Source organism: Biomphalaria glabrata, chromosome 17, assembly GCF_947242115.1.
Source record: "Biomphalaria glabrata chromosome 17, xgBioGlab47.1, whole genome shotgun sequence".
NCBI classification, from domain to species: Eukaryota; Metazoa; Mollusca; class Gastropoda; family Planorbidae; genus Biomphalaria; species Biomphalaria glabrata.
Genome location: NC_074727.1, coordinates 25866483 through 25891134, shown reverse-complemented (window position 1 = coordinate 25891134; position 24652 = coordinate 25866483). Strand labels below are relative to the sequence as shown.

Below are 24652 nucleotides of genomic sequence, written 5' to 3'. Positions count from 1 at the left end.
AAGATCATGTTCAGTGTGAGTGAGACCAATCGTTATAGGAGACCTGGACACTGACATGTATCGTCACAACCTGTGGGCATTTTAAAACAATAGCTCTTTGCCACGTCAAAACGAATGGTCTCTTTGTGAGCATGTAAGAAGCTGTGTTATGACAGTTTCCTTTATTTCGGAATGAGACAGTAGGCTTCGAAGATTAAACATATTGTAATTATTCAACAGTAAAATAAAATATTACCCTGCATAATTAACCTGCATAATAGGACTATGCTAATTATTCTAAGCTATCTAAACTGGTAAATAATTAGTTATTTGCTTTGAAAAAAAACAAAACTTGACCTATCAGATTTATAAAGGACATCTATTTGTTTACTAAGTCACAAAAATTTTTAACAAGGGGTCAAACTTAATACTTAATGGAAACTTTTATCACTTTTGTTTGTGGTCAGACAAGAAACTTGCTTTTGTTCAGCGCAAGTTTGTGCTTTTAGCTTTCTCAATACGCTATGATCCTATCACTTGTCTGAACCAGTTGGAAACTGATTGGGAGAGAAATGGGTATCTGTGTGATCGCTTTATTAATAAAAAAAAAAAGGAAGCGACCTGAATTCGAACTCTAGGGCTAGGCCTCTGCCTCTAGTCAACACACTAACCACTGTGCAAGGGAGCTGCTTATGAAAATAGTTTTTTAGTTATTTACAAACTTTTCTTTGTACAAAACAATAATAAGGGGACTAATTTAACGTATACTACCTTATCTGTTAAGTAAAATTCCTTTACCTTGTTTGAGATACCAATCAATACCAATTCGAGATAACAATCAATACCAATATGAGATACCAATCAAAACAATTAATTACCAAAAAATTAATAAACTAATTGGCTAATTTTTTTAATTAATTTTTGTTTTGATATGTAAAAGAAATAATTGTGCAAAATTCCTGCTTGATCCGATATTGGGTTTTGGAGAAATAACGTGTACAAACTTTTTACCAGACAGACAGGCAGAGTGAGTTGATATAAGCTTTGTAAAAAGGTACAGCATTTCAAGTGTAACTTTTTTTTGTCGTTTCTCGAGGTGTAACAACGCTATCATGAACAAAAATATTTTTCCCTTAAAAAAATATTTTGCCGCACATGTGGTAATGCTTCATTCAAGAATCTTTATGAGTTAAAAAGGTATATCATTCTCATTGTAAAGTGTCCATTGTTCGGTCTCAACATTTATTAAAAAAATACAAAGGTTAAATAAGACTTAATTTTCAGAAATTCTGTTCCAATTGACTTCGAATCATATATTATTAAACGCCGTATAAATCTAGCGCGTCAGACATTTACACAGCTAAAACCAACCTGGAAATCTCCTCACATCTCAAACAAAACTAAACTAAGAATCTTTAACTCTAATGTCAAGGTTGTCCTACTGTATGGTTCTGAAACATGGAGAACAACTGAAGCGACAAAAAAAATACAGACCTTCATCAACAGATGCCTGAGAAATATCCTAAAAATACACTGGTATGACAAAGTAGAAAACACCAAACTGTGGGAGATGAGTTGACAGAAAAAAAAAAGAAGTGCAGATATTAGAGAGGAAGTGGAGATGAATTGGTCACATCCTTAGAAAAGATACCAGCAACAGAGCTAGGCAGGCCTTAGAGTGGAACCTCCAGGGAACAAGACGCAGAGGAAGACCAAAAAGAACATGTGTACCTGAAGAAGCCGAGAGGACCGGGAAGAGCTGGGAAACCATAAAAAAATCTAGCAAGAGACCGTGAAGAGTGGCGTGTTTTTGTCGAGGCCCTATGTTCCATGAGGAACTCAAAGAAGTGATGATGATGATGATGATATATGATATAATAAACAACATTCAACAAGCTCTAACTATGTAATACATGGCTTCTGAATTTTGTATCCAAGTACTTATGATTAAGTAGAGTTTACAGCCTATAATAGTGTCATAAGAATTTATTAGATCATCAATTAACATAATCAGTGCGGTCGCAGTGGGCCCCGCACTAATTCAAGGTGTAAATTATTAAATTGAACCATTTTAACTTATTATTAAAGGTTACCGCGGCCATCTGATTTTCCAGGTGCTCCAGGAGATTTCCTGAAATGGCAAAATATACGAAAAAGTCATAAAAATCTCGCGAAATTATTAAAATCTTCTAAAAACTCTTACAAATCTCCTAAAAACAGACGAATTGTCATTCAATATGGAAAACGCCAATTAAATACTACTCGCGATTAAAAAAAAACCGGCATTGTCAGCTTTCATTTAATAAAAATGTAACAATAGGGCGAATTATAACCAAAACAAGAAGTTCAAATACTTAACTTAGTTTAATAGTCACTGGCATATAAATATCTCTATATATAATTGTCTTTTTCCCTCAAGAGTTTGGACGAGAAGCAAGAAGTAAAGGAAACATTACTCTCTTATTTCTGCGGAATCATCCCACGAAATAACAAGAGGGGGATGAGAACAACTGGATATTCACACGTCGCAACGGATGGCTGCGCGCTGGACTGTCAAACCCTGCCGGCACCCATCCCCATTCGTCATGAGGGAGGTTTGGACTAAAATGTAAACTATCTTCAACACTGTAGGAACATCCGAAACATGTAAAACATTTTACAAACAAACATTTTACAAACACTAAATAGCAGGGCCAGACTTAAGCATTGTGGGGCCCTATTCGAAACGGATTTCGCGGGGCCAAGTTTGGGTAGGGAAGCGGACAATAAGTGAAATTTAAGAATTTGAATTAGAAAATAAATTCGTCTATGCATTTTATTCATTCTTTACTACGTACATAATTACTTTACGAGCCTTGCATGTAGCAAAGTCATACAGTATATCATAATAATTCTGTTTCCTACATAGATCTCGCTCAATAGCAAGAATTACCAAATGTTTCAATCTATCTTTCAGAATTGTTGACCTCAAGTAATTCTTCATTAGTTTGAGGTGCTAGAAGCTTCGTTCACCTGATTACACAATTTCGGGAGATTTCCAGGAGCTCCTGGTAAATCGACAGGAGGGCGCGGGAAAGCTATTTTAAGTTATAATATTGTTTACTTTAATAATTTATACACCTAGAATATATAATTCTCCTCTTCCCTCAAGAGTTTGAACGAGAAGAAGAAGTAAAGTAAAGATCACTCTCTTATTTCTGCGGATAGTCACCCCACGAAAAAACAAGAGGGGGGGGGGAGAACAAGTGGGTATTCACACGTCGATACGGATGGCTGCACGCTGGACTGTCATACCCTGCCCTCTCCCATCCCCTTTCGTCCTGAGGGAGGTTTGCACTAGGAAGTAAACTATCTTCAATTCTGAAGGAACATCCGAAACATGTAAAACATTTTACAAACAAACATTTTACAAACACTAAATAGCAGCACCGGGCGCGTAACCATTGTGACCAAGAGGTCATGGAAAGAGAACAAGTAATCTACTATGTATATTCATCCGTCACTAAATAGCAGAGCCGGACTTAACGGATTTCGCGGGGCCAAGTTTGGGTAGGGAAGCAGATAATAATTGAAATTTAAGAGTTTGTATTAGTGAATAAATTCGTCTATGCATTTTATTAATTCTTTACTACGTACAGAAGATGAAGTAAAGGAAAGATCACTCTCTTATTTCTGCGGATAGTTACCCCACGAAAAAACACCGGGGTGGGGGAGAACAAGTGGGTATTCATACGTCGATACGGATAGCTGCGCGCTGGACTGTCAAACCCTGCCCGCTCCAATCCACTTCGTCCTGCGGGAGGTTAAGACTAGGAAGTAAACTATCGTCAACTCTGAAGGAACATCCGAAAAATGTTAAACATTTTACAAGCAAACATATTTACAAACACTAAATAGCAGCGCCGGACTTAACCATTGTGACCAAGAGGTCATGGAAAGAGAAAAAGTAATCTAACATGTATATTTACAGGTCACTAAATAGCCTGTCCAGACTAAACAATTGTGGGGCCCTATGCGAAACGGAATTCGCGGGGCCAAGTTTGGGTAGGGAAGCGGATAATAAGTGAAATTTAAGAGTTTGTATTAGAAAATAAATTCGTCTATGCATTTTATTCATTCTTTAATACGTACAGAATTACTTTACGAGCCTTGCATGTAGCAAAGTCATACAGTATATAAATAATATATCATAATAATTCTGTTTCCTCAATAGCAAGAATTACCAAATGTTTCAATCTATTTTTGAGAATTGTTGACCTCAAGTAATTCTTCATTAGTTTGAGGGGCGAGAAGCTTCTTTCACCAGATTACACAATTACGGCTAATGCAAAATGCCGTTTTTACTTATCGCGCGTAGGATTGGCGTTTTCCATATTGAATGACATCCCAAAATGACAATTTTTGTGTAGGCTTTATATTTCCGTATATTTTAAGGACTTTTTCGTATATTTTGCAATTTCGGGAAATTTCCAGGAGCTCCTGGTAAATCGACAGGAGGGCGCTGGAAATCTGTTTTAAGTTATAAAATGGTTTAATTTAATAATTTATACACCTTGAATTAGCGCGGGTTCTATGAAAGTGCGGGGCCCACTGCGGTCGCATAGGTTTCAGTGGCCTAAGGCCGGCCCAGCAAAATAGCGGCGTATGGTACGCCGCCGGTCGACTAGTAGATCTAAATCTATCTCGACCTCTTAAAAAAATTATAAGCGATATTTTGCTAGTCGATACTAAATCTAAAAGGCATATCTGAATGTTTATCGGCTTTTTGTTGGAAAACTACCATCTACTGTAGATGGCTCGTAAAGTTAATTTGACCTTGATTTTCCACGTAGTAAAGTATGAATAAAATGCAAAGATGAATTTATTTTCTAATACAAAATCTTAATTTTCACTAATTTTCCTTATGATAGCCTTATCGCTACCGAGACTGGGCTCGCGCAATCCGTTTCGCATAGGGCCCCGCAATCTGTAGGACCGTCCCTGAACAAGATCATATAAAATCTAGGTTTAGATACAAAGTAGCTCTAACTTATCTAATATAAATTTCAAATAATGGGTGCAAGATTTTGATTTTTTCTGACCTTGATTACATCTACCCACGCTTTTTTTTTTCTTTTAAAACTGTGGTCTGCGCCAAGCCAAAGCTGGCATAAAATTTGTTGGGCTATTATTAGGCATACCATAGTTGTTACACGGGCAACCACGCTTTTAGTCCACCTTCGTAAACAACAGGCTGTTTTCTCGATATCTTTCAGCCAATCAAATCATAGCGTTTCAAATTCTGTGTAGTTCGTCATGAATGACGAATCACACCCTACACGGAATTGTAAGGGAGAGGTGTGTGACACACTTTTTATGTGTATGCGGAAGACGCTATTACCTGATAAAATTTAGGTAAGTTCAGTAGTCTATTCTTTTCAATGTGTTTAAAAATTAATATATAAACCTAATTGCTCAATGTTTATAATTGTTGCCAAATCTGAATTGTTTGATCATATTTGCTCTGTACAATTGTCTAGAAGTTGGTTATTGTAAGTGTAAGCACATTAATGATCACATGTCTGCTCAGTTAGTGGGGCTGCCTGGGACTTGATATGACTATGTCTATGGCCTAGATATTTACTTGACACACAAGATCTTTCATTTCGGGGATTGGGTTGACGTTAGGTTGGGTTTGAGATATTCGATGATTGTGGCATTTACGTGACTCACTAATGTAAAACGGAAAAGTAGTTATTTAGATTTAGATTACGAGATCTAGAGTTAGAATCTAGATTCTATAGTATAATATAGAACTAGATAAGCGTACTACAGAGGCTGAGTGAGTGAGTCTGTTAGTCTATAGACACTATACTGACTATAGTAATAGTAGTCTATACTACAGTCTACACGACTAGACAACTAGAATCTACATTTTTCAATTAATTTTAATAATTTTTAACGAGATTGAGATGAGAAATAGAATCTAAGTAATTTCACATCTAAGACTAGATCTAGAATCTAGATCTTAAATGACAACTAAACTTCACACATAACTAATGAACTGCTGAGTTACTGCTCACTCAACTCCACTGCTCAACATCTTTAGAAGTGACTTACTTTTTTGACTTAGAAGTTAACTCTGAAATTGAGTCTGAAAGTAGATATAATTTATTATCTAGATTAGAATTGATTAGATCTAGAGATCTAGTTAAAAGAGTACTTTTTAAACATTTTTTAAAAACCAAAATAGGCCTACCTACATATCAGTACATGTACAATAAATCAGAAAAAAAAAATTAAATTAGTACTGGTGGCCCTTATTCTTAATCAACTGTGTATGAGTATGTTTAGGCTGTAACCATATTCCCAGTCAACTGTGTTATGTCAAAATCCTATTCCCAGTTTTAATTGTACACCCATGACTCATTGTAGTACAATGGTTAAAGTCATTGTTGTCTTACAGAATTAAAAAATATATTTTAATTTTTAAATAATTAATTTAAAGGAAGATAAGTGAAAATAGCTTTAAAATTTTTTGAGGAATAAAATAAAATTGATTTGTTATTGATAAATCTTTACACTGTTATCACTGTATTAGTGGGCAGACATGGCAAAATTGTGCCAAAAACACAAAGTATCAAATATCCATATAGTCTACTATGATTAGTCCTTAATGTAATTAAAGGCTGTAAGTATAGGCCCAATATTTACTATGTAAGCTAAATTGTTATAGAGTTTTTAAGTATCATTTTTAATCTTTGTGCTGAATATTTATAATAATAGTTATAAAATATATTAAATATCAAAATTTTAAGTCATTGAGTAATAGTGCTGTTAAGGCTTTGACTAAAATATATACAAGTAAAAAATAGTAAAAAAAAAACACACACACACGTCTGTCTGTGGCACATTTGTTGGGGAAAATAAAGGCGGTTGGTTTTTGTGCTGGCCACAACACACAGGTTAACTGTCAGCTTTTCTCTGCCCTATAGATTGCCAGACCTGAAGGGGTACTTTATTAAAAGGTAGGAGAGTGGAATATAAACTACATAAACCTTACTAAAGTAAAAAAAAACTAAAATGAATGTTATAGACAATCTGTTCAATAAGTAGCTATTAAAAGAAAATTGCACTGGCCAAAGTACTGGTATCAACTATTGAATGTCTGTCAGGTACTAACTTGATACACCAAAAAGATTTTTTTATTGATAACACCTTATATAAAACAAACCTTTGATTTGGTAGTACTCCTTAACTTGTTGTTTTGTAGCTTTGCATACCAACTTAAGCCACTCTTACTGTGTATATAGATGCTTTTAGGTGCTCACTGAGTGATAATGTAAAATCAAAAAACATATTGATAATATTTAATATCTAACACGGGAAAATTGTTGGTAAAATCTACTTGCTTTTTTGAAATAAAAAAATCTATCCTAGTTTTTAGTGGGGACACGACAATTCGTTCACAGACAACTTGTTCACTGATTAACGACAAATCGCTCACTGACAATTCGTTCACATTTTGTTAATATTGTATTATATTCTCGCTGCATGTTTAGTGTATTTAAATTAAAACTTTTGCAGCTATTATTTCCCCCCCAAAAAATTTTGATTGCTAGAGATGGGGCCTAATCTGAGTTTCTTTGTTATTTTTGTGTGTTGATCAGGGAACATGAAATGCACCAAGATACCTGTGTGTAGTCGCTGAATGAACTCTTTATGTTGTCTGTTGTATTTATGTGTATTTTTCTGTTGTGTTGTCTTTATATGAGAAACGAGTCCTTGTAATCACAACAAATTTCCGTAAGGATCAATAAAGCAGTCTTAGTCTTAGTCTTAGTGTGTTAATTCTTTGTTCTACGACTGAAGGAGGCTAATGATGAATAATTCTTTGTTAATGAGGACAGTATGTAATATAAATTATACTTTAAAAAATGCAATCTTACAACAAGCTAACTAAAAAAAAATTAAATGGGCCCTAAATTAGCTTTAGGCAATATTTTTACTTCCATCATGTTGGCATTCTTTTACACTCATTTCTTTCATGTAGTCTTGTTCGCCCCACCTACATTTGCTTATCTTCTTAATTGCAGTCCAGATGTTTACTTGACATACCTATTCCATCATGCCATTATAGTCGACACTCTTCATATAGGGCCTTCCTCTACCTATACCACCCCCTTTTTTTAATCTACCCATTCAACTGGATACTCTAGTTAACACCTAGTTGAGTGCTAGACAGAATGGCGGCTGTAGAAGTAATAGAACTTTATCGGACTTATAAAAGTAGAAATGGTTCATTGACAAGTCATTGTTTTTTATATTCATCTACACGTTTGCAAAACATTGGTGAAAGTTTTTTTTATTATTATCTTTGAGTATTTTAAAAATAATTTTTATTTCTTAATATTTGTTTTTTTTTTTCTCACCTAACTTAACATGTCTATTGGACACTTTCACTATAAAGTAAACAATGAACAAAGAATTAACCTAAAAAAAATTAACAAAGAAACTCTGATTAAATTTTTTTTTTTGGAAATAATAACTACAAAAGTTTTAATGTAAACAAATAAAACTCTCGAAGAGAATATACGAGTATTTCTCCAGTACTGGTGACAAATAGGTATTGGCTCACTAAAAAGTATATAACTCAAAAACTTCTTATTAAAATGTCACAATTTTCTTTTCATTTCACTTAGAAATGGTTTATCTATAAATTGTGATATTTTGAGCTTGAAAGGTGCATTGTGAAATTTTTAAATTGTAGAAAATGTGTGAAATAGTGCACAAAATGGCATCTTTTGATGTAACATGGAATACCAGGCTTAGGTTGAAGTAATATTCTACTAAAAGCAAAGATTATTCAACAGACATTTTTGTAGAAATAGGTTAACACTATAATGTTATTGCATTATCTATATCTTTTTATTTTATAGTTACTTTGGTATTACTTAGATGTCGCCGTAAAAAAATGTGTCACAGGTGCATCACATGGTGTCCCACTTAACTTGAAATTTCAAACCTTTATCAATTGTAAACAAAGTAAAGGATTCTGCTCCCAATAGTGTTTCTGTTACTAAAAGCATCAATGATTAATTTACACAGTGCAATTTGTCTTAAAAAATGTAAAAATTTATATAATTTTAGTAAAATAGCTCTTGGTGTCCCAGGTGAAGCACCTCAAACGCTCTTAAAAAAAAGAACATTTTTTTAAACAAAGTTATTAATGACATGGGAATTACTTCATTAATGGTATCTCTGATACTGCTTAGTACACAATAAGCTCCATTTTCTAGGGAAAAGGCTACATAGTAATTAACAGGAGACATTAATATACATGGTGTCCCACATTTTTTCATTGTAGCACCCGAAACGCCTCATGTTGAATGATACCAGAAAATCTCAGAGATCTAGATATAAGTAGTTTTCTCACAAAAGTTTTGAATTATAATGAGAATTAAGTTTATTATTCTTAAGTTTGATCTAAAATACATAGAAATACTATTTTTTAATCTAAGTTAATGTAAACCTTATTGTTTTATCATTGTCTGTTGTGCTTCACGGGACACTAAACAAGTCTTGATCTAGATATATAGGTCTTGTGTAGATTTAAATCTACTCTGTATTTCAATTAATATGTAAATCTAGTTTTGGATCTTGTTCTTGGTGCATTGAAAGTCATAAAGCTGCTTTAGTCTATGATTAGGTCATGTTTGAGGCAGTTATATCTAATATATTTTTAAATGATTATTGAACACACACACACACAAAGGTCTAGTACATTCATTTGTGGTTATAGAAAACTATTTTGTGAATCATTGATAAAAGACTAATTGGTAATGTATTTACAGACTTTAAAAATATTGTATTTCAGCATGTATTAACAAAAAAAACTATATATTTCATATTGGTGTCCCGTTGTAGCACCCGCAACATCTTGTGATATAATAGTTATGTTATAATAAATGCTTGAATTATTGTTGAGATATTGTAGCAAATAATAGCCTATTAGTTTGCTACAATGCAAGTATAGCATAAATTCTATTTTCTTATAAAAAATCTTATTTAAAAAACTTTCACCAGTAGTGTTACAGGTGCTACGGTGTCCCATTTTTTAAATTGAGCGCAAACATAACGTAAGTGCTCAAAAACTTCAATTTCTCTATCTAGCTGCCTAATACAATAGAAACATTCAAATTTATGCTAAGAAAGCAAACAAATTAACAGTTAGTTGTACTTTAATCATCAATGGTGTCCCGGTGATGCACCTGAAATGCAATAGTGGGTACCCCATTTGCCAGCACTGCTGAGGAAATGTATGTATTCCAATTCATTTTCTATTGATAAATTCTTAAAGTACAATGGGTGAAGAAATGAATACACTTAAAATTAAACCAAAAAGGTCCGTCCATTTTAATTTTTGACCTAATGTGACACTTTTTGATACCAGTACCGGAGAAACACTCATATAAAATAGGCCTATTAACAATATGTTACTATCAAGTGAATGAATTGTCATGTGAACAATTAGTCGTGAACCAATTGTCGGTGAACAAGTTGTCTGTGAGTGATATGTCGAATGAACGAATAGTCAGGTGAACAAAATATCAGTGAAAGAATTGTCATGGAACTGATTTTAGTTACACTATAAAACAGTTTGTGTGGATTTGTTATAAATTAAAATAGAGATAAAAAAAAAGCTAAATGAAAAAAGTAAATAAATGCTTCACTGGCTTAAATCTAATTTTCAAGTTTTCATTTAAATCTAGCACATGTAAATCTAGTTCTAACTTTATTTTATGTAGTAATCACCAACAAACCTTAAGTTAACGTCATGTAACGTATCAAGACAAAAAAAATGTGTTGATTTAGGTACGCAAAGTATCATAATTATGTTAACTTTTTAAAATTTACACATGCATACTATTATACACACACAATGATAAGAATATACTATTATCAGAAACTTAAAATCATCGTAAAAGAGGAGGCCTTAGGGAGTGGGGCAATCACGACAGGCCTCGCGCCCTAATAGAAGTTCAGTTTGCATGCTATGAGTAAGCAAAAGTTTAAATACGGAAATCCCATTTCATGTTTCTAATAGTTTTTTTAAAACGTGTATTTAATTATAACAATATTTTCACTTTTTTAAAAAGTGTTTTTAGTTATAACACTATTTCACTTGAAATGCCAGGAGTCTCATTGTGGTAACTCTTTTATAAGTCATACTTCTCAGCTGCCCCTTTCAATAGTTATATTAACTTCTCTAGGGTTTCTTTGAACCTGACTGGGTAACTTACCATGAAACAAGGCACCACTTCACCTAACACCTTTTCTTTTAAATGTCTTAATTTTATAAATGAAGCATTTTTGTTTAGTAACATGTACTTTCATTCCATGACTTTTATATGACTGAAAAAAAATTAATCGAATTTTCTTTTTTTTTTCTTTTTCATTTGGATCCAAAATACCATTGGGGGTGGGTGGGGCTAAAGTAAATTATAACAAATAAAACATGCTCATTAGACCAGTAACGAAAGTTTTCTTTCTGTTCAATACCATATAAGGTGTAGGATATGGAAAACTATTCTTTGTTTATATAACTATACATACATATATATTTAACTATTACCTAACGGAATTCGGTTAACTAGATCTAGTCTGAATATTCGATTTTATCAGTTTTTAGAATTTGCAGATGATTCACTAACTACCGTATAAATAAGTGAATTTTTCGTTTGAAACAAAACCTGGAATAATTATGGTAAAATCGTGATCAGGCAGCTTAACAGTATTTCCTTATCGCTCCACTTAGTTTTTTCCCCTTTTAAATTTCCCACTTGAGTGTTTTTACTATATCCTTTAGAACGAGTTTCATTTTCGTCTAATAATTACAATGTTTAGTTCAACGATGTGGTAAGAAGTCAGTACACTATTCAATAGCATGTCATTTCTCCGTTTCGTTGCTAATGAATACTTTTTAAAAAAGGTTTTAGTATTCTTACGTCAGCAATGAAAGTTTAACCGATAGATAAGTTATAAGCACAGCTTCACCATGTCATGTAGCTGTAAGCACAGCTTCACCATGTCATGTAGCTGTAAGCACACATTCACCATGTTATTAGCTGTAAGCACACTTTCAGCAACATGTTAAAGAATGCTTGATGCTCTCATTTTGTTTTTAAACTGATTAAAAAAAAAACATAATCTGTTTTTTCTGTTACAAGACAGCTAATTGAACAGAATGCAATTAAGATCAGAGACACGGGGGCTTGGGAGAGTGTCATATCAGGGCCACGGTGACAAAAGATTCTTATTAATCTCGGTGCCTCGTTAGGGCGCGAGGCCTGTCGTGATTGCCCCAATCCCTAAGGCCCCCTCTTTTACGATGATTTTAAGTTTCTGATAATAGTATATTCTTATCATTGTGTGTGTATAATAGTATGCATGTGTAAATTAAAAAAGTTAACATAATTATGATACTTTGCGTAGCTAAATCAACACATTTTTTTTTGTCTTGATACGTTACATGACGTTAACTTGTACATAAAACACAGACGAAATAGTTATAAAATGTGTGTGTTTCGTAAGCTACCCAGGATCGTAAGGTACCCACGTCCCTTTAAGACAAAACTTAAACTTAGCACGTTGACTTTCTCCAGCCAATTTAATTTATTTTGGAATTTCCAGTGAGTAGTATAAACGATCGATATTTTTCCTGAAACAAGTCACTAACGATTTGAAGTTATCCAAATGATGGGAAATTCATGTGTAATCCAAGTTTATATTTTTAGTACATGGGAATTTCTAAATCATCGCACTGGCGTCTGTTACTTGACATATTTCCCCAATATTTTGGGTATGTTTAACATTCAACTTGACTCACAAGAATTTATTTACAAATTTCGTTCTCCTTCTTTACAAAAGTAGCAAGGGGAACAACTCACAGCATCGGTTAATTTTGAACATATACATTGATTCTAGACCCCGTTGACTGACTGATAATCACTAAGTTTTCTCAAACTTGAGTGGAAAATACGAAAAAATGTAACCTGTTATTTTCGTGTGCATAGAAGAATTAAGCCATTTTCACAGATTTAAATCGCAGCGGTTTAATTAACCAAAAAGGATTTTTTTATTCTCGAGTTTGACCAAATTTTTTTTTCTAGCCTACATTTAAATGTCTAAAGTACACAGTTGTATTTCCTTCAGCGTTTTAATTATTTTTTTTCTACACAGATCTAGAGCTTAAATGTAATTCTCCTCTAGATCTAAATGACTACAATTAGGGGGTATATAATACTGTTTGTTGAGATGAGTAATTCTAAGTAAGGTGCTTCTCTAGATCTGTGACTGACAAAATTAAAAAAAAAGTGTCAAGAGAGGACTAAATACATGTAGTGATGTTTCTTCTTTCAAACTGTGCCACTTCATTTAGTTCTCAGTAAAATTTACAAAAAAAAGTGTGCTAGGATCATAGATTATATATATACAGGACTGCCAACTGTGCGCACCACGCCTATATTATTCAATTAAATAAGTCCCGTACACCGAGGCGTCCTTGGTTGCAGTGTAGTGTTAGAAGAATGACTTCCGGTGAATTAGTTTACAATCATAGACATATTTATTTATGTCTATGTTTACAATAAAAAGAAACCATCACTATTGATAAACACTACGTTCAAAATATTTCTTAGTCATAATTTTGGTAACAGTGCGATAGACATAGCCAGATTTTTATAAAAACAAAATCTGATTTACCAACTTTAAAAAAGAGCATTTACATAGATAATGTTCTAACTAGTTTATATATTTAATTAAAAACCCATTAAGCACTTTTGTTCAAAAACAAATTATAGTAGTGTGAATGTAGATATAGTTTATACTAGCCATAAGTCACTAAGTCTGGGTCAAAGTTTACATGTTTACTACGTGTACAATTAATTTTTATTGAAGTAGGAACAATGATTCTAGAATTCTATTAGGTGAAGAAAAATTTGGAACAATATATTTTGGGGGGGGGGGGGGGGCTTTTAGAATAATTGGATGTTATTTAGGATTTAATTAGTTTAAAAAATTAAAAAGTTAATAACTTGCAGAGCTGAAAGTTTTATTCATATTTTTCAATTAGTCATAAATACACGATTGCTTGTAATTTTTAATGGCTTCATTCTCCATTAATATATATATATATATATATATATATATATATATATATATATATATATATATATATATATATATATATATATATATATATATATATATATATATATATATATATATATATATATATATATATATATATATATATATATATATATATATATATATATATATATTGTTGTAACCACGCTCCCGCGCTACACTTATGGTGCGCATCTGAGCACTACTGAACACAACTAGTGAAAGACATATTTAGACAAGAAGGACTGTTGTGAGCAGGCTAAAAGTCATGGGAGTCTGAACAGTCTGGTGCTGAGTGCGTGTACAATTAATTTTTATTGAAGTAGGAACAATGATTCTAGAATTCTATTAGGTGAAGAAAAATTTGGAACAATCAATTTTCAATTTTTTTTTTTGGGGGGGGGGGGGCTTTTAGAATAATTGGATGTTATTTAGGATTTAATTAGTTTAAAAAATTAATAACTTGCAGAGCTGAAAGTTTTATGCTTATTTTTCAATTAGTCATAAATACACGATTGCTTGTAATTTTTAATGGCTTCATTCTCCATTAATATATATATATATATATATATATATATATATATATATATATATATATATATATATATATATATATATATATATTGTTGTAATGCTGTCCTGTGTGATACTAGGAAACTGTGGGAGACCTGGAGCGACACTGGGAAGTGTGTCGGTGGTCTGTTCTGTGTTCTGGTATGAAGTAGGACTCTTAGAACTTTAGACATATTACTCCCTGTGACTTTATAGCAGACGTCCAAGTCTAACTAGTAACTATTACTATTTGTTGATGCTTATACTAGTTATAATAAATAAATACATCGTTTACTGTTGTCGACCTGTCTTTTGTTGAGTGCCTACCCTAGAGTTACAACAATATATAATGCATACTGCATGCTATCTTAAAAAAAAAAACTACAAATAAGTTTTAAAAAATAGGTATAGAATCTAGATGTAAATAAAAGTTGGCAAAGATGTCAGTGTGTAGGCTCAGGGACTCCACTATTGTTATTTTTTTTTTAGACTGACTCACTCACAGACTTAACTTCTATCACCCATTATAGGCCTATAGGCTACCTAAGTAATAAATGACACTCTCAAAACTGTATTGATTCTTTCATTAATCGCTTATTTAACTCATATTAATAGTATACAATGTAAAAAGAAATTGTCCAATGTGATGAAAAGGGAAAAAATATATATTATCCAAGCTGGCATTATCATTCAAACATCGTGAATGTCATAAAATAAGTTTATTCCGGAAGTACCTCGTCTCACATTTTGGAGTTGAACGAAACTTATGCTTAGTTACCCTTAGTGTTGGCAGTCCTGTATATATATATATATATAGTCTATGGCTAGGATGCAACGAGTGATTCAAAGAAGTGTATGCTTTGTTTTAAAATGTTTTACTTTTATTTGATGGATGTAAAATTAAACTAAATGAATACTCGGATATTATCGAATTCAGGGGTAAAAAGTATTTTCTAAGGGGGCGGGGTGAAAAGGTTGGGGTAGAGAAATGATATTCACAGGTCTGAAGTGAGTGTGTTTGGCAGGGCGTTTTAAAGCGTGCCGTTTCAAATAAACTTAACATACAGGCATACTAGAATACACTGGCCAAAACGGGGTTGTTGAAATGAAGGCAGTTTTATACTAATGTGAGAGATTTGGGGAGAAGATTGTTTTCTCATCAATGAAAAGTTTGGCCGAGCTGAATAAGCTACCAAACGTTTCTCAGGGCATTCTTTTAACATGTACGTGATTTTGTCTTCTTCTAGATGGAGTAGGCCTCTCTCCGCCTCGTCATGGATGACACTGCATAGAACGCGTTTTATAATACACTCAATTACATACGCGCTAAGATAAGAAAGCTTAAGTCACTTAGACATGTACTCATAGCTAAAACATTTCCAGTAAATGGCCTGCCGATAGACGATACCCTCTTCCTCTAAGCTAAACTGTATAAATCTTAATGTTAGTTCTGGAGGATACTATCGCAACACTTCACCCTCCCCCGCCCCCTTTTTTCCCGAAAAATAAAAACTCTTTATCTGCAGCCATAAATCTTTTTTTTTCCTTGACCAAACTACAATTCCTTCACAAACACGACAATGGGTGTAATTCTCAAGCGCACATAGAAAGTTGTTACAAATCAGATTGATATCTTCATTTTAAATATAAAACAAGGTTACAAAAGACAGTTTGTGTGGAAACACAAACTCAAAATCGGCCCCCGAAGAGGTCCACCCAGACAGGCTTCAATATTTTCATCCAAATGAAATTATATCAAAGACAAATGAGAGATAAGAATGGAAAAGAAGGTTAACAGATCTTGTGTAGTGCCCCAGCGGTCCCGCAGATCAAAGGATAGGTGTAAGTGAATGTAAATATAGATGTGAACCTGGCCTAACTAGTTCCCCTTTTAGACCTTGTGGTCTATGGGGCAGATGATGTAAAGTTCATCTGTTTTTGTGGCCTACGGTTAGCGAGGGTGTCATGTAGCCAGCACAACAACCAACCGCCTATACTTTCCCCAACTAATGTCATGTACCCATTAGAGCTGAGTGGACTCAGAGGCGCCCAAATATTCCAAAGTTGAAAATCCCAGTCTTCACCAGGATTCGAACCCGGGACTCCCGGTTCGGAAGCCAAGCGCTTTACCGCTCAGCCGCCTTCCCTGGCATAACTGATGTCTTATAATTGATCTAATTGTTTTGAAAAGGCTCAATCTCTTATTCGAATCCTCAAAAAAAAAAAAAAAAATCATAATTTCCGCAATAAAATTTTTTTTCAGAAAAATGAAGTTTATAAGACCACTATTCATTTCAAATTAGGTCTAACTTATAATGCATACTAATTAGTTTTTTCTCTTTAAAAAACTGCTTGCATAACTGATTTTAAAAATTAGATTTTTCGCTTTCAGAAAAAAAAAGTAGCCGTTGCATCAGAACTTTGAATGGTGTAAAATATTGTGATGTCGGATTTTCAATATCTTTTGTAGTTTACGAGATCTAAACGGGACGGACGGACAGACATTTCGCACAAAACTAATAGCGTCTTTTCCCCTTTCGGGGTCCGCTAAAAATGTCAAATGATTTTTTTAATATAATAGACGCTTTCCCATAAGAAGACTTGGTGACACTTAGAATATAACAAGAAAAGAAAATACTTAAAAAAAAAAGACTATACATCCTTTACACAACTTGTAGAGCGATTTTTTTCTTCATTTTAATAACTAATGAATGTTAGATTTAAAAAAAGATTCATTTATGATTAAACTCTTCAATGTATAGGACCTACATGCACGCACGCGCACACACACACACATATATATATATATATATATATATATATATATATATATATATATATATATATATATATATATATATATATATATATATATATAAGAATGGATAGGTCTACCATTGATAGAGGTTTTAAACACGGCAAAAGACGGGGAGGAATGGAGAAAGACGGTCGACAAATCTTGCTTGGTGCCCCAACGGTCCAACAGACTTAGGGATAGGTAAAGGTAAAAAAAAAAAAAAAAGGATTGGATTTCGATCTACGTCTAACAGCGATTTTCCATTCCCATTTTTTTTTAGATTTCGTTATAAAAATTAGAGTGAAAATAAAATGCTGTAAAATCGGATTTACCCGATTTGTATAAAGTTTTTTTTTAAAATAGAGAATAATTTAGTTTTTCTTTTATTTTTAGAGCCTTCAGTGGACCTCATTCACCAATCGTAAAGATTTTGCCACGTGGTTATTTATATCTTCTATACAAATTACGCAATCCATAATGGCTGTCACGTGATACGTAATTTTCATTGTTTTATCAATATTATCACGTGGCTAAATGTTGTATGTTTACGATTGGTGAATGAGGTCTATTGAGGAAGGAACATTAAACATACAGACATACATACGCCTCACTTCATGCATTATATATTAGTGTAATGTCATTGGCCTTGCTTTTTTTTTTCTCTGACGCTTTTTTTGTGCCAACAGTGTTCTCTTGTCCTCTGCATTTTGTGTGCCAGTTTTGACTGCGCGACGCCATATTAGCATAAAAATAAACTCTCTTTAAGTTGTTGAAAGGATAATTTTTTAAATTCTATTTTTTTTTAATAGTTTTCTTGTTTAATGACATTAATTGGAATGAAAATGTTAAGTTTAGTGTTAGTATCCTTATCTATGATTGAATGACGCTGCTAAATTTTTAATGAACATGTGATGGGGGGGGGGTTAGGGCTAATTACTTTACCTCGTTCGGTTACGTGGATGTCAGAGAAAAGTAATCAGCAGTACTTGTCCTCATGCACGAGTGTACGAAAGAGCGTGATACTCCCCGCTGAGCTCACAGCTCTTGTCAGAAACAGCAAACTTTTGTGTCCCAAGGGGTGCACCCCGAGAGATGCGGTGTTTGTTTGGAGCCCAGTAACCTTGCTCGCAGTAGGCTATTTTAAACTACGTTGTTGTGTTTGTTTGGAGCCCAGTAACCTTGGCTCTCAGTAGGCTATTTTAAACTAAGTTGGTGTGTTTGTTTGGAGCCCAGTACCCTTGGCTCGCAGTAGGCTATTTTAAACTACGTTGGTGTGTTTGTTTGGAGCCCAGTACCCTTGGCTCGCAGTAGGCTATTTTAAACTAAGTTGGTGTGTTTGTTTGGAGCCCAGTACCCTTGGCTCGCAGTAGGCTATTTTAAACTAAGTTGGTGTGTTTGTTTGGAGCCCAGTAATCTTGGCTCGCTGTAGGCTATTTTAAACTAAGTTGGTGTGTTTGTTTGGAGCCCAGTAACCTTGGCTCGCAGTAGGCTATTTTAAACTAAGTTGGTGTGTTTGTTTGGAGCCCAGTAACCTTGGCTCGCTGTAGGCTATTTTAAACTAAGTTGGTGTGTTTGTTTGGAGCCCAGTAACCTTGGCTCGCTGTAGGCTATTTTAAACTAAGTTGGTGTGTTTGTTTGGAGCCCAGTAACCTTGGCTCGCAGTAGGCTATTTTAAACTAAGTTGGTGTGTTTGTTTGGAGCCCAGTAACCTTGGCTCGTATAAACTGAGTTAGTCTTTACATTGGTCACGAGATGGATCGTTTCCCTCTTAAAAAACAAAATAAGAAACCGTCTAATAGGGTCAATGCAGTTAACGTAACAAAAATAACACAACCGTAACAATGCATCATTATTTTGCACATAAGCAGATACATTAACACCCGCCCCGTTTTAAATATTAATTATCAAAGTTATATAGACGTAGGCAAGAACAAATACGAGTTATGCAAATGATTTGAGATTTGAAAGTAAATCCTTTTAAGAAAAAGTTACTTTTACTTTTTATTTCCTAACTGGTAGTAAGATTGAACAGTTTGTTTTCAAAGTTGAAGCTGTACGTGGACAATGAGAAATATTTACGAGTGAAAGTTTATTATTGATAAAAATGTTTTGTTGATTTTTTTTGGTAAGATATAATGCACGAATAAAAAAGAATAAAAAAGATTATCATTATTATTATGAAATAAGAGGACTTGAACTCTGACATTCTTTTTTTAAACAAATTTTCAACGAACGAAGTAAAATGAATGATGTATGTGAACAAAAACTAAATTTGGATTGAGAACCAATTGTGAGCAAGCCTTGACAATCTTTTAATAGAGTTAGGCACAACTGTAACAACAATGGCCGGTCTATGCATTTGACGTGACAAATTGTTATAAATAACAAAACTGCAATTCTGACGACGGCATTACATCTCGGGTTAATTGATACCCGCCCATGTGAACCGGGCACAGGTCTTTCATCGTAAAACGGAAAAAGTAATGTGATGGAGGCTGTTAGAAGTGGATCAATTATGTGTGTGTGTGTGTGTAAAGAACGTATTATTACAAATTGATGTATCATTCGGAAGTAATCATAGCTTCCAAATTAATGGTATCTGTTTGTGACAAAAATGCTTCTCGTCTCTATTTCCATCTTGTTCTCGATAGTATTGCTGGAAGGAAGTTTGTTAACCATTAGGAGAAAAAAATTGGTTTCAGAACTAACTTTGTTCTTTTTAAAAATGCTAATTGAAAATGATCTTATAAATCGTCTCAAAAATGTTTTTTTTTTTTTTGTTTTGTTGTTGTCCTCACTATCAACCAGTGCCAACGTCTTAGCGTTTTTCAGAGGTTTTAATTTACATAATTATGCACTTTTTCTTACTTTATACATTTCTTATAATCATTCATTCATTCAACGCCACCAACTTACATCTAAAGAATGGTATCTGTGATGATTTCAGTTTCTTTATTGTTAAATTTTTATTGACGATATATTGTTATTATTTTTTCAATACATTTCATATATCTTAATGGCACAAACATAATCATCTTGCCGGATAGATTTTCAGTTCAATAACAACTTGACTAAATTATCTTGATAATATTCAACTTTCTACTAATACAACTTAACTGATAACTTATTACTAAAACAACTTAATGATACAACTTTAACTTCAACTTGTGGGACACGCAACTCATCACAGCCCCAAGACAGTTACTATGCAAGCACCCCGACTAACTTGCTTTCCCTCAATTTATACTTTGTTTAAAAAGTATTTTCCAGAATCCTAGAAACTTCTGAATATTTTATTAACTATGACCTTCTAGAAACTGACGTACGAGATTTTTTTCCTGACCTCTTTCCCTGAGTGGATGACTATAATTCAACATGTGTTTTTCTGCGGCTTCTTTGACCTGACCCCGGTTTCTGGAAAGAGGTAGAAGTAGGTCACAGTATCGGTTACTTTAAAATGTCAGATGTTTTAGATTGCAATTGATCTGGACCAGAAACAAAATCGTTATTACTGATAGACAAAAAGATAAAGAAATGAACAAGTAATTCCCCCAAAGAAAAAAAAAAGATACTGCTTTATATAGATATATCCTTATATAAAGTTAGAAACCGAAAACATCAAACGTAAACTACGGCAGTGGCGTCACTAGGGTCGGGATCACCAATCAACTTTCTCTAAACCTTTTCCAATAAACATTTCCAGGTATCGTTAGTTTGTTTTTGTTGAACCAATACAGTGAGCTAATTACCAACTTTCATTGATTTTTACATAAATGAGTGTCTATTCTATTATAAAATCACAATTTTTATAACATGTATTCAATAGTTATTACATATTTTACTATCCAGGGTTTTAAAACTAGAAACAGACTGAACATCACGTATAGATGTTTCCATTGTTAGACAGAAACAGTATAACATTATGATATGTCGTTCAAACTTCGACTACCATTTAAACCAGAAAATCTTCGTTTGCTGCCTCCTTAGTCAGCAGTTGGTCTGGAGCACTAGCGGATCCAGAACTTTGGAGTGGGGGGGGGCGATTTTTTTCCAAACCCTAACCCTAACGCCCAGTAAACCCTAACCCTATGCATAAACGTGCGTACAGCGCGCGCGCGCACATATATATATATATATCATTTCTCAACCTTCGGCGAAAAACAAAACAACTGGGCCAGAGCTATAAGGCCCCGACGACAAAAGTGTTTTCTTGCTTTTTTCACTGTAGAAAGGTATTCTCCTGACAAGCACACCTCATTATTCATCAATGGAATTCGGGGCGAAGCCCCGACGCCAAAAGCGTTTTCTTGCATTCTTCACTGCAGAAACGCATTCTCCTGACATCAACAGCTCATTATTCATCAATGGACTTCGGGGCGAAGCCCCGACGCAAAAAAAGGTTTTCTTGCATTCTTCACTGCAGAAACGCATTCTCCTGACACCTACAGCTCATTTTCATCAAAGGACTTCGGGGCGATGCCCCTACGCCAAAAGCGTTTTCTTGCATTCTTCACTGCAGAAACGTATTCTCCTGACCTAAAGCTTATTATTCATACTATTAAAAAAGGACCTTTCGAATAATGTTGTACTTGAAAAATATTCTAATATAAATTTATAGGCCCATAATACATTGCAAATAAAACTGATTTGTTTCTTGAAAAGATAGGATACCCCACATATTTAGCTTTTTGCTTTGAGGATCGCCGCCGAAAAAAAAAATTATTCGATAAATAGTATTTAAGAAAATTGAAGTATAAATTGTGAGTTATAGTCCCAAATTTATTTAACTAGAAAAATATCAGATTGAGTAAAGGTTGGGAAAAGGCGACTATGAAAACATTATTTGAGTTTAGAACTCATCTCAATCATGACTTTTATACTGAAAAATTTCGTTTGAATTATAACTTTTCCAATGGAAAGTCTTTCTTAAAATAATTATAATCAATTCATGTGAAATTATATTAATAAACTCTGTCTGGAAATGGGAGGAGCGGTAGAGTGAAAACGATTAATCTTCGCTTCTTTAATAATTTCTGCTAAATATTGCATTTGGCATTAAAGAATAGGGGTGGGGCGACTCGATATAAGAATTTAATTTATAGTGTATATAAATTATATTAGTGACAGATTTTTTTTAATTTTGTAATTTCTTAACTATAATACAAAAAGAAAAAGTATTGATTTTTCCGATGGGGGTAATGTGATTGCATGTATCGCCCCTCCCAACTGGTACAACCCTTTTTCATTTAAATTTACTAATGATACAATTTGAGATTAGAGTATGGTACGACATAATATACAATGGGTCACATATCAATACGTAGTTTATATTATATAGATATTCAACTAATTTTGTTCACAAACTATGATTTCTCCATAAAAACGGACCGCCCCCCCCCACTCAAAGGTTTAGGTGGGAAGGGCAGTAGAGGTATTCGCCCCCCCCCCACACACCAATCGGCAAACAGGGAACGACATAAAGATCGGTTAAAATATCAATAACAAGTTTTAATAATATAGATATTTAATTGATTTTGTTAGCAAGCTGTGATTTCTACAAACAAATCGGACCGCCCCCCCCACTCGAAAGTGTAGGGGGGGGGCGGGATTGATACCATTGACCCCTCCCGACCCCACCAAATCGGCCAACATACTAGAGGGGGGGGGCGAATCAATCTAAAAATAGGTTGAAATATAAATAATTTGTATATATTTTTAACATAAGTAATAAATTCGTATACAAATTGTGTGAATCCTATACTAAAGTTCGTCCGCCTCCCCCCCCCCCCCGGATCCGCCAGTGGTCTGGAGGAGCACTTAAAGCTTCCAAAGCGCCTATTAGCTTTTCTCAAGCTTTTACCGTTGGCGGCTTCAGAAACAGTGCTTTGTAGATAAATTCAAAGTGTTTTGTATAGCCGAAAAGAGAGGCGGCAGGTTACCTCTCAATCCAGCGGGTAGTCTGGGTAAGCGCCGTTAGCTCCGCCAAGCGTTTTCTTGCGTTCTGAACTTCATCAATTCTTTCTCTGTCGTGTACAAACCATTTTTTTTTGTCCCGTAGTAAGAAGAGCACATGTCACTGTTTACGTATAACGGAGTGGGAAGTTCCGATATTGAAATATTTTCTTGGACTCTGAGTGCAATATATTTATCCTAGTAAAAAAAAAAGTTACTCAAATTTAAGTCTATTTAATAAAAAAAAAGGCATCATTGAACGTTTTAGTTATTGTCACACAAAGGTCGTCAACTTAACGATGTTAAGCACTACAGAAAATTTTGACCATTCTGACCATTTGAGACGAATGACGTAAGCGCAGAAGTTTTGAAATATCTTCTTCAAAAAAGTTTTGATTCAATATTGTTAGACATTAGAGGAAGTATTTAACTTAAAATATTCTTTTCAAACATTAATGATATCATTTTACTGGGTTAAAATATCTTCTTCAAAAAAGTTTTGATTCAATATTGTTAGACATTAGAGGAAGTATTTAACTCAAAATATTCTTTTCAAACATTAATACTGGGTTTAAACTCACACGTTCATTGATAACTACAATGAAAGACAGTGTTACGTGCGCATCTTAGTGTAAATGTGAAGTGGTGCGATTGCGTGTTGAAAATGGAGGAATATGAACAAGAAAGTGTTTTCAGTATTGAGAAAGCTAAACGCATGAAATAGCGCTAAACCAAAACAATCGATAAAAATATTATTAATCGCACAGATTTATTGTTCTAGATCTATTACAAATTTAATTGCATGGCTAATTGATGGGCTAATTGATACAGTTACACTTCGTATAAGCTTTTTTTTTAAAGTTTATTCTTGTTATAGAATAATTTCATTAAAAACACCACTACGTTGAAATTAAACGTGTATTGTAATGTAACAGCATTATAATCTGGTAACTTTTTTATGTAAGCACCTCAGTTGTCAGCAAAAAAACACTATCTTAGACCACCTTTTTTAAAATTAAGTTGCGAGTTCTAAATATGGATGTCCAGTGCAGCTCCTGATGGTCTTATTCGCACTCATTGTGAACGGTCACTTAATAATTTGTTAGAACATGGGTCCTAAAGCTCAAAGATAGCTGAAAAGTAAAGCGCCTCAAGTTATTTTGTCATTCTTACAGGGAAGACATAGCCCTAGATAACACCATG

At 33.8% G+C, this 24652-nt stretch overlaps 1 protein-coding gene across 3 annotated transcripts in view; it reads left to right on the top strand.

The window, feature by feature from the left end:
• The first annotated feature begins 5217 nt into the window (after positions 1-5217).
• LOC106070215 (neuroglian-like) overlaps positions 5218-24652 on the top strand; it is a 70550-nt gene continuing 51115 nt past the window's right edge. The window contains exon 1 of one of the 3 annotated variants that reach the window (XM_056015578.1): positions 5218-5373. The gene's annotated coding sequence lies outside the window, so the exon portion shown is untranslated. Of the gene's footprint in view, positions 5378-24652 lie in introns of all 3 variants that reach the window. The other 2 variants (XM_056015575.1, XM_056015576.1) reach the window with 2 other exon arrangements.